General features: G+C 34.4%; 1 pseudogene; it reads left to right on the forward strand.

Moving 5' to 3' along the window:
- The first annotated feature begins 1,202 nt into the window (after positions 1–1,202).
- Positions 1,203–1,796, forward strand: LOC146995058 (uncharacterized; annotated as a pseudogene).
- Positions 1,797–7,804: the final 6,008 nt, after the last annotated feature.

Raw genomic sequence — 7,804 nt, forward strand, 5'->3', positions numbered from 1 at the left:
ACTCTTTACAATAATTTCCGTATTTCGGAATACAGAGACCAACTACTTGTGGTTTGAACGTAAGAATATAAAAATATAACTAACTCTAACTTAAATTTGGAATAATAAACAAGGGCCTACGTGGAAGATTGGCCGGATATTAACAGGAAGCCGTATGTAGTACAGAGAACCTGTTAACACTACAATACGTTTAAAATTATCACGAGGATTAAACCTCTGGCCTGGAAGGCAACCAGCAACCGAGTAAAACTGCTAAGGTAAGCGGCCTGCTTCTACTAACTCCTTCCTCTCTTTCGCTTGGCAAAAAGCCACAACTTAAGTACTTGGCGTTCGCCAGACAAATTTGCATAAATAAGTTAAAGCTTTTAATTCTGGCCGGAAGTAGAAAATAAGAAGTGATAGTAAAGATTTAAAATAAAATAAACGTTAGTAAAACTTAAGATCCTTACACTAAGAATTGGAATATTTGTAGACGAAGTTGTTCTCTGGAGCTCTAACACCAATATATTTGAAATAGAATCGAAACTCAATAATTTTCTGACATCCTTGTCAAACTTCGCAGCAGAATTGAAACTATGTTTTAACCCAGACAAATAAATTGTCACTTTCTTTACTACAAATAAGCACATTTACAAATATCAGCCTAAGTTGAAGCTTAATAATCAGGAACTTACCTTTGAGAAGCATCCTAAATGCCTGGATATTATCCTAGACCCCGAATTCACATATCACAAGCATACTGAATATATTCTTCTGGAAAGTTCAAAGCGAGTAAATATTCTTAAATACATTGCGGGTAAGGACTGGGAAGCTGACGTGTGTACCCTCAAGATTACTTATTTGGCACTCAGTCGTCCGATACTCGAGTTTGGGTTTCCAATTTATCGTTGTACCTCTGATTCCAACCTAAAGAATTAGTAAAAGTTCAATTAAGTGCTGCCCGTATTATTACTGGGATGTGGCACAGCTGTCCTATGGAAATAGCCACTTTGAGGCCGATTTATAGCCTCTTCAGACTAGAAGACAACTAGTCCTGTTAAATACTTTAACAAACTCTCTACTTATGGCCAAAACAATAAAACTTCAACGTACCTAAATAAATTGAAAAACCGACAAATACTAAAGAAAAACTCTTCTTTTGGCCTAGGTGGTTTGGCCTAGATGAGCCTGCTGTTTTGCAATGTTAAACCTCATTCAGTTTAATGCTTTTTAAACCCATCCGCCCTCGGATTCAATTTCGTTGTGACTTTTCCACGCCTATAAATAAGAAAGATTATAATACTGTCCACCTTAGACAGTTGGCCTTGGAGGTAATAGACAATATCCCCAAGAATGCTACCAAGATTTTCACAGATGGCAGCAAAATTGCTGACTGTGCAGGTACGGTATCTATATTGAGACCCTCGAGGGAAAATGACACTCTGTCGACGTAATCCAGATTACTGCTCAGTCTTCAGAAATGAACTGATAGCAATCAATTTAGGACTTTAGGCAATACTAACCAAAAATAGTTCTGAAGATATATGAATATTATCTGATAGCCGCAGCTCACTTCAACATCTTAGTAATTGGATTTATGTGGGCGATAAGACTACTATCTCTGTCTTTAAAAATTAGGGGTACAAAAACTACACCTAATTTCTTAGCATCACAATATCTATTTTCAGTGGATCCCATCCCATGTGGATATTTATGGCAATGAAATGGCAGACAAACTAGCAAAGAAGGACTGTGGCCTTTTAGCTTCCTCTTTTTCCGCCCTTACCTATCTGGAATTATATTCTCTGAAAACATAACAAATCTTGGTGGAGTGTTTGGTGCCTCCACCCATCTCTGGTATCTGGGCAGCAAGCATGGTTGGACTCTAACCCTTGAGTGTGACCGGTGCTCCCGAAGTGCATTCTCACGTATTCCCTGCGGTCATATTATGAGCTTCTCTTTCAAGGAGGGCATGGAAATCTTTGCCACATGCACTAAGTGCCGAGAACATCAGGCGTCTGCCGAGCACATATTTAGTTGATTGAGTCTCTCTAAGGAGGATATTTACTCCAATCCCCTCGTTGTGCTCGACTTTCTTAGAGTCAACGGGCTTTTGTACCTTGTCCGACTTCTTCAAAAACCGGAGGAAAAGCAACAACAACAGTACCCTCCCTCAACTATTAATCTTTTATTTAATCTATTTTTTATCCCTCCCATTTCTCCTCTCTTAACAAACGTAGCGGCTTAATTATTTTGCATATTACTTCTTACCTTGATCTGCATCCTTTGATACTTATGATTTAATCGTGCCCTTACCCCACAATTTCCATAAACTTTTAATTGCATTTAATTAAATTTTAATTTTTAATTTTCTTCCACCCAGATTTAAGTATTATTCTCAAACCAAATTTAAACTATTTAATATCTACCTCCACCCATTTACATACGACTTTTCATTTTTAATATCTAATTATTTAATTAATTAATTATAACTTCTCAATCTTGACACAGAAACTCAAGAGGTTTGCGACTGAATTCATCAACTCCAATAATCTGATTTTCATAATTAACCAATCCATCCTACAACATTCGGCGACACACGAAGCCAAGGCTGGATAGATCTCCTAATCACGTCATCACATCTAGCAAATAAGATTCACAACAGACAAATTCGAGATGATCACAGCGAATATGATCATAAATATTTTACCTTTGACATTAGCGAACCGACAATAAGCACTATAATAGCCAGATTCAAAATAAGCAAAGAAAGACAGAGAAAACATTTGCACAACACTTGAACCAATATGCAGAAGCTATGATACACCTAATCAAGCACTGCAGCGCTAAAGAAGATGGATGTTAAGGAATCAGGTTCTCTTCCGTTAATCTCAACGTCCTGGATGTCTTTTGCCAGGTTAAAGCATTGGTTTTTACCTGCACAGCGAGAAATGTAGAGATAACTCAAACATCGTGATGGCAGCGACGTTTCATTTTAACTCCTATTAAGTAGTCATTTTCTTTAGTTCTTGTTTCCAGCATCATGAAGTGTGGCGCAGGGTAGTTAAGCAAGCGAATCACCAGAAAAAAGCTGAGCTCCCTTCCAATTGCACTGTGTTTTAGAGTGAAGGTTACCACATTCCAGAAAATTCCCAAAAGAAGGGGTATGTTCAGTACCCACGAAAAGAACAAAACAATACAAAAATTTCTACTTTTATGTTATTTCAATTCAACATCTTTCGACCTTGACGCCAACTGAGCTAAAAAAAAATAATCATTTTCGCGCGCTTTCTAACCCCTCAGCAACCAGATGTGAGAACCAGATTAAACCACGTAAGGAGCTGTATACCTTAGAAACCAAGATTTTTGTAAAAAAACTCCATTTTGTTTCCTTATGCTCGATGAAAGTATTATATCTTATGTTTACCAAACTGTTTACATTTGGTTCCTACATTAATTTTCCTACGTTTACATTTGGTTCTGTGTTCATTCATTCGGGTCCTACGTTCATTTAAACCGGAGTTATGATACTTTATTTGACACCTTGTCCTCGAAGAGCATACCGGAAGTGCACAAAACGTAAATATTAAAAAGGCCGAAGTGGGTGTGTCAGAGTTGTTTACTTTATTTCCGGGGATTAAAACTTTATTTAATTGCATTTTAAAGACCAAAAAGTATTTTTATGATAGCAACAAAACAAAGTTCTAGCATGTTTTCAAGCTGTGTGTTATGAATTTACTAACGCATTTTCGCTCGTGTTTTGATTCTGTGTTTACATTGAGGATAAGCGTTTTTTTATTTATAACTGAGTAATATTCATTAATTTTTATAGATATAGACAGATATTGGTATAGATACGGTAAATTAGGTATAGATATTGGTAATTATACTGCAAACGAATATGAAAGGTTTGATGTTAACCATATCGACAATGCAAAACGACATTCCCTGATTTGGTTTTAAAAAGCAGAGATAAATTTTAAAAGCTGCGAAAAAGCAAAAAAATGTAAATTCTGAAAAACAAGAGGGCATTAGTTATAAATCAGTGGAAATTTCAGCTTACAAATTAATTAAAAGTAGGTAATCGAGTGTTTGAATTCTTTAAATACGTTTACCTCTTTTTTCATTTTTCGTGCTTTAATGTTAACAAGAAACACGATATCTTTAAAAATTATTATTGAAATCTTATGAAATTTGGTATACATGTTTAGAACACTTCAAGTAAGGAGGCAGACTATTAAATAATTAATAAATGCATTTTTTATAAAGTTATTATGTGTTAAACATGAATTTTAATGAGAAAATATGCTTTTTCTTTGTTGTATTACACATTCTAGCTTAAAATTTTTTTAAATAACTTTATAGCTTTAAAATAATAGTCTACCTCCTTGAGAATATCATTATGATGGGTTTGCAATTTACAAAATGTGGAAATATATTATACGTTTTTTTTAACACAGTGTTTCTAATTTACTGTAATTATTGCTGTTTTTTGCTTATTTTCTTACTTTACTCCAAAGATACAAAATTAATGGTCATTAAATAACTCAGCTTCTTCATTTTTTTCATCATTAATTACTTTAGAGCCAAAATTATATTCAAAAACTTAAAAATAAAAAAAAAAAAAAAGTGTTCGAAGGTATACAGTCCGCTTAAGTGGGTGACCTTGCTTGAAAACAGTTAAAAAGTAGCTTTTGTAAGCCAAAAAAATCCTCGTCATTTCAATGACAATGTATATTTATTTGCAAGTGATTTCTTAACTAATTGACGTATTTCAACAGGTATAGATTTACAAGAAAGACAGATGTTTACAGTATACATTTCAAATAGATAATCAGTAATTTGTATTTTTAAATTAAAATTTTACTCAAAAAATAACTTAAAAAACGCGTGTCGTTTAAGCTAAAAGTCGAATAAGTGACTTTTTAAAATAAAGAAACTAACTTAAACAAATGAATTATCAACGCCCCTAATTAGAAGGCTGATTAGTAAATTAAAGTGTGTAGCTGAATTTGGAATAACGTTTTAATGAATTAAATTAATTTGACAACACGACAGATGCTAGGTCCAAAAAAATCAAGACAAGGATTTGAACATCTTTGCTGTTTTCAGTTCAATGGCAACCGCTGTATGATGAAGTGTAGCATTATTCTTCAAGGCAAGAAAATCCCGTTCCACAGCCTGTTAGAGAGGCGCACATACACAAGGAGAATTTTGGTACCGTAAATGATCAACACAGCCTGAATCTTCTTGAAAAGATCTGGAGCTCCGTGTGACCATATAAAGCAGCATTTGTCCCAAATTTAGTACCACCGAAATCTGAAATCTCCAGGCGGGTAATATAAATTCTCATCCATAATCAGCGCTCGACTGTAAATCTAGGTTACTGCATCGCTTCCGGCGCTGAAGAAACTTCCTTCTCCTATTTGCAGGCATGAAAGACACAGCTGGCACACTAAAATGCGGCACTGAGAATTCGGTAGTATGTTGCATGTGTTCTGTGATTTGCTTTGCGATTACCAGTGAGCCAGAGTTTTCCATCCGAGGAAAAATCGATGTCAATAATGAGGAGAGATCACTGCAGGAATGGGACTATTAAGGCGTGGCCGTTTCGCAGTCGGGCCGTTTCACCGTCGGAACATTTCGCCGTCAAGACATATTTTTCTTTACACGACTGCATCATATCTTCCCGTATTACATTAAGTTGATTTAGTTTAATAATTTAATTGAATAAAAATTTTATATAAAATAATGTATAAGATGTTTTGTGTAAAGTTTTATACAAATAAAATCGTTACAAATGACATATCAATTTTAAGAGTAATGTGCTGACAAGATTCCAAAGTAATTCTGTTTCCAATTCAGATATCATAAAAGTATGAATTTCCTGCTTGTATGAGTGACTTCTCTGAACTAGCTGATTAAAATTTCAAGAAAGTTTAACGAATCATGTAAATATTGCGCCCGCATATTTTTAAAATCGGTAATATAACTTCTGTTATATCAGAGGTTTAGCCCCAGTTCGCTTTGATACTAACATAATTTTCCAACTACGTATATCTAATTTATTTATATTTCATACTTGTAAATAACTATATATGTTACAGGCAACCTTTATTAAGTTTACAAATGGTAAACATATTTATTAAACTAAATAGATTTAATACGTCAAGATATAATAGAGTCATGTAAAGAAAATATGTCTTGACGGCGAAATGGTCACGGTGAAATGGCGACGGCGAAAAGACCTAGACCCATCACTACTATCGATCTCTCTTCGCCTGTTAGACAAGATACCGGTCTCCCGTGGCTATGGTTGCTGATAGCCGTCCATTACTAAAATTTTAGACAGCTGTTTCTATCATTTAAAATGCAATCTCAGATCATGACATGATGGTATATACAATCCAAATATCCTCAGCCATACCAGATATATTCGGCTATAACTTCTCAATCATTCGATTCTATTAAACATAACCACACGGTGATAGGAGCTGGATGTCAGACAAACGTTCAACATGTGTGCAATAACGTCTTCTGAAATGCTAAATTTATACTGCCTTTGTGCTTTAAGTCTTTCATACATTCCCACATTACATAATTTTACGTATATTGCTGTTACCTAAAGTACCGAAACTAACTGATCTCCTGATTGACCTTTCGGTAAGTTATTTAAGGAGCTAAATCTAATAATTTTGAAAAGATTTTCTTAGAGGCTAATAATTCTTTCATCTCTGTAAAGATACGACAAAAAATTCATGTTAGATCTCTAAATTCAAAATAGTTAGTGTATAGCAACGGACAGTACTAATCCCCACTACGGCGATGAACATTGTATTCTAGTTGAGCTCCTATAAAAGAACTATAAGACTAGCAAACACTCCGCTTCCCCTTTCAGATGTATCTCTACGGAAGAAGATCACTACAAAATCATAACTGTCAGGCCCAACATGGGATTCACCAAACAACTGGCAAGACCATGCTAATACATCACCTGCTGAAAACCAGTATAACCCCAAATACACACTCCAACCAACACTCCACTCCTTAACTCTGGTTTAAGATGACAGTATCAAAAGAGAGCTCTCATATAACTGTTTAAAATTCTGTAAACAGTCATGTATTGTAAAACACCTATGTTCTTTACCATTCATGTTCCTCGTCAAACATGTATTAATGTCTTAAATAAATGTTTTCGCAAAATTCTGTGCACACTCTCTTTGGATTATCATAAAGAAGAGTTTCATCAACAACAACTAGCTTAACGTATTACGAAAAAGGGGCAGTTTTTAGTTTTCTCCAAGCAGCCTATCTCAGCATATAATCCTAAGAACAATTCGAAACACGTGATGCATCAGTTGTAGCAGAGTATAGACAATATTCAAATACAGACGAATGTCTAGCCTGATAGTTATGCCTGAATAATATATAAAAGCTGAATCTCATTTCTCTTGCAAACTAACCTATTTGCAAAGAACTCTCTTTAAAGTACCTAAAAATAAAAGAGAAGAACTTAAGTAAAATTTAAAATATAGATGATTAATTAATTCTATTATAAATATGTTCGATGAATACGAAAATTTTGCTAATACATATGAACAAATTTAAACAGAGGAAAATTATATACAAGGTCAAAAAATATCTAATGAATTAATTAAAAAGGGAATGTTATTATCCATGGAGATACTGCCTTTGCATATTCGTTAACACATGCCTTTCCATATTTATTGTACCATATGAAAACTGAATATTGTTGTGATACGTCATGAAAAACACCCACGAAGACAAATTATTCGAGAAAAACAAACATTTTTCCTCAGTGCAA

The sequence above is a fragment of the Stegodyphus dumicola genome, chromosome 10 (assembly GCF_044657685.1).
Source record: "Stegodyphus dumicola isolate Sdum_Otavi_A_Nest chromosome 10, ASM4465768v1".
Lineage (NCBI taxonomy): Eukaryota > Metazoa > Arthropoda > Arachnida > Araneae > Eresidae > Stegodyphus > Stegodyphus dumicola.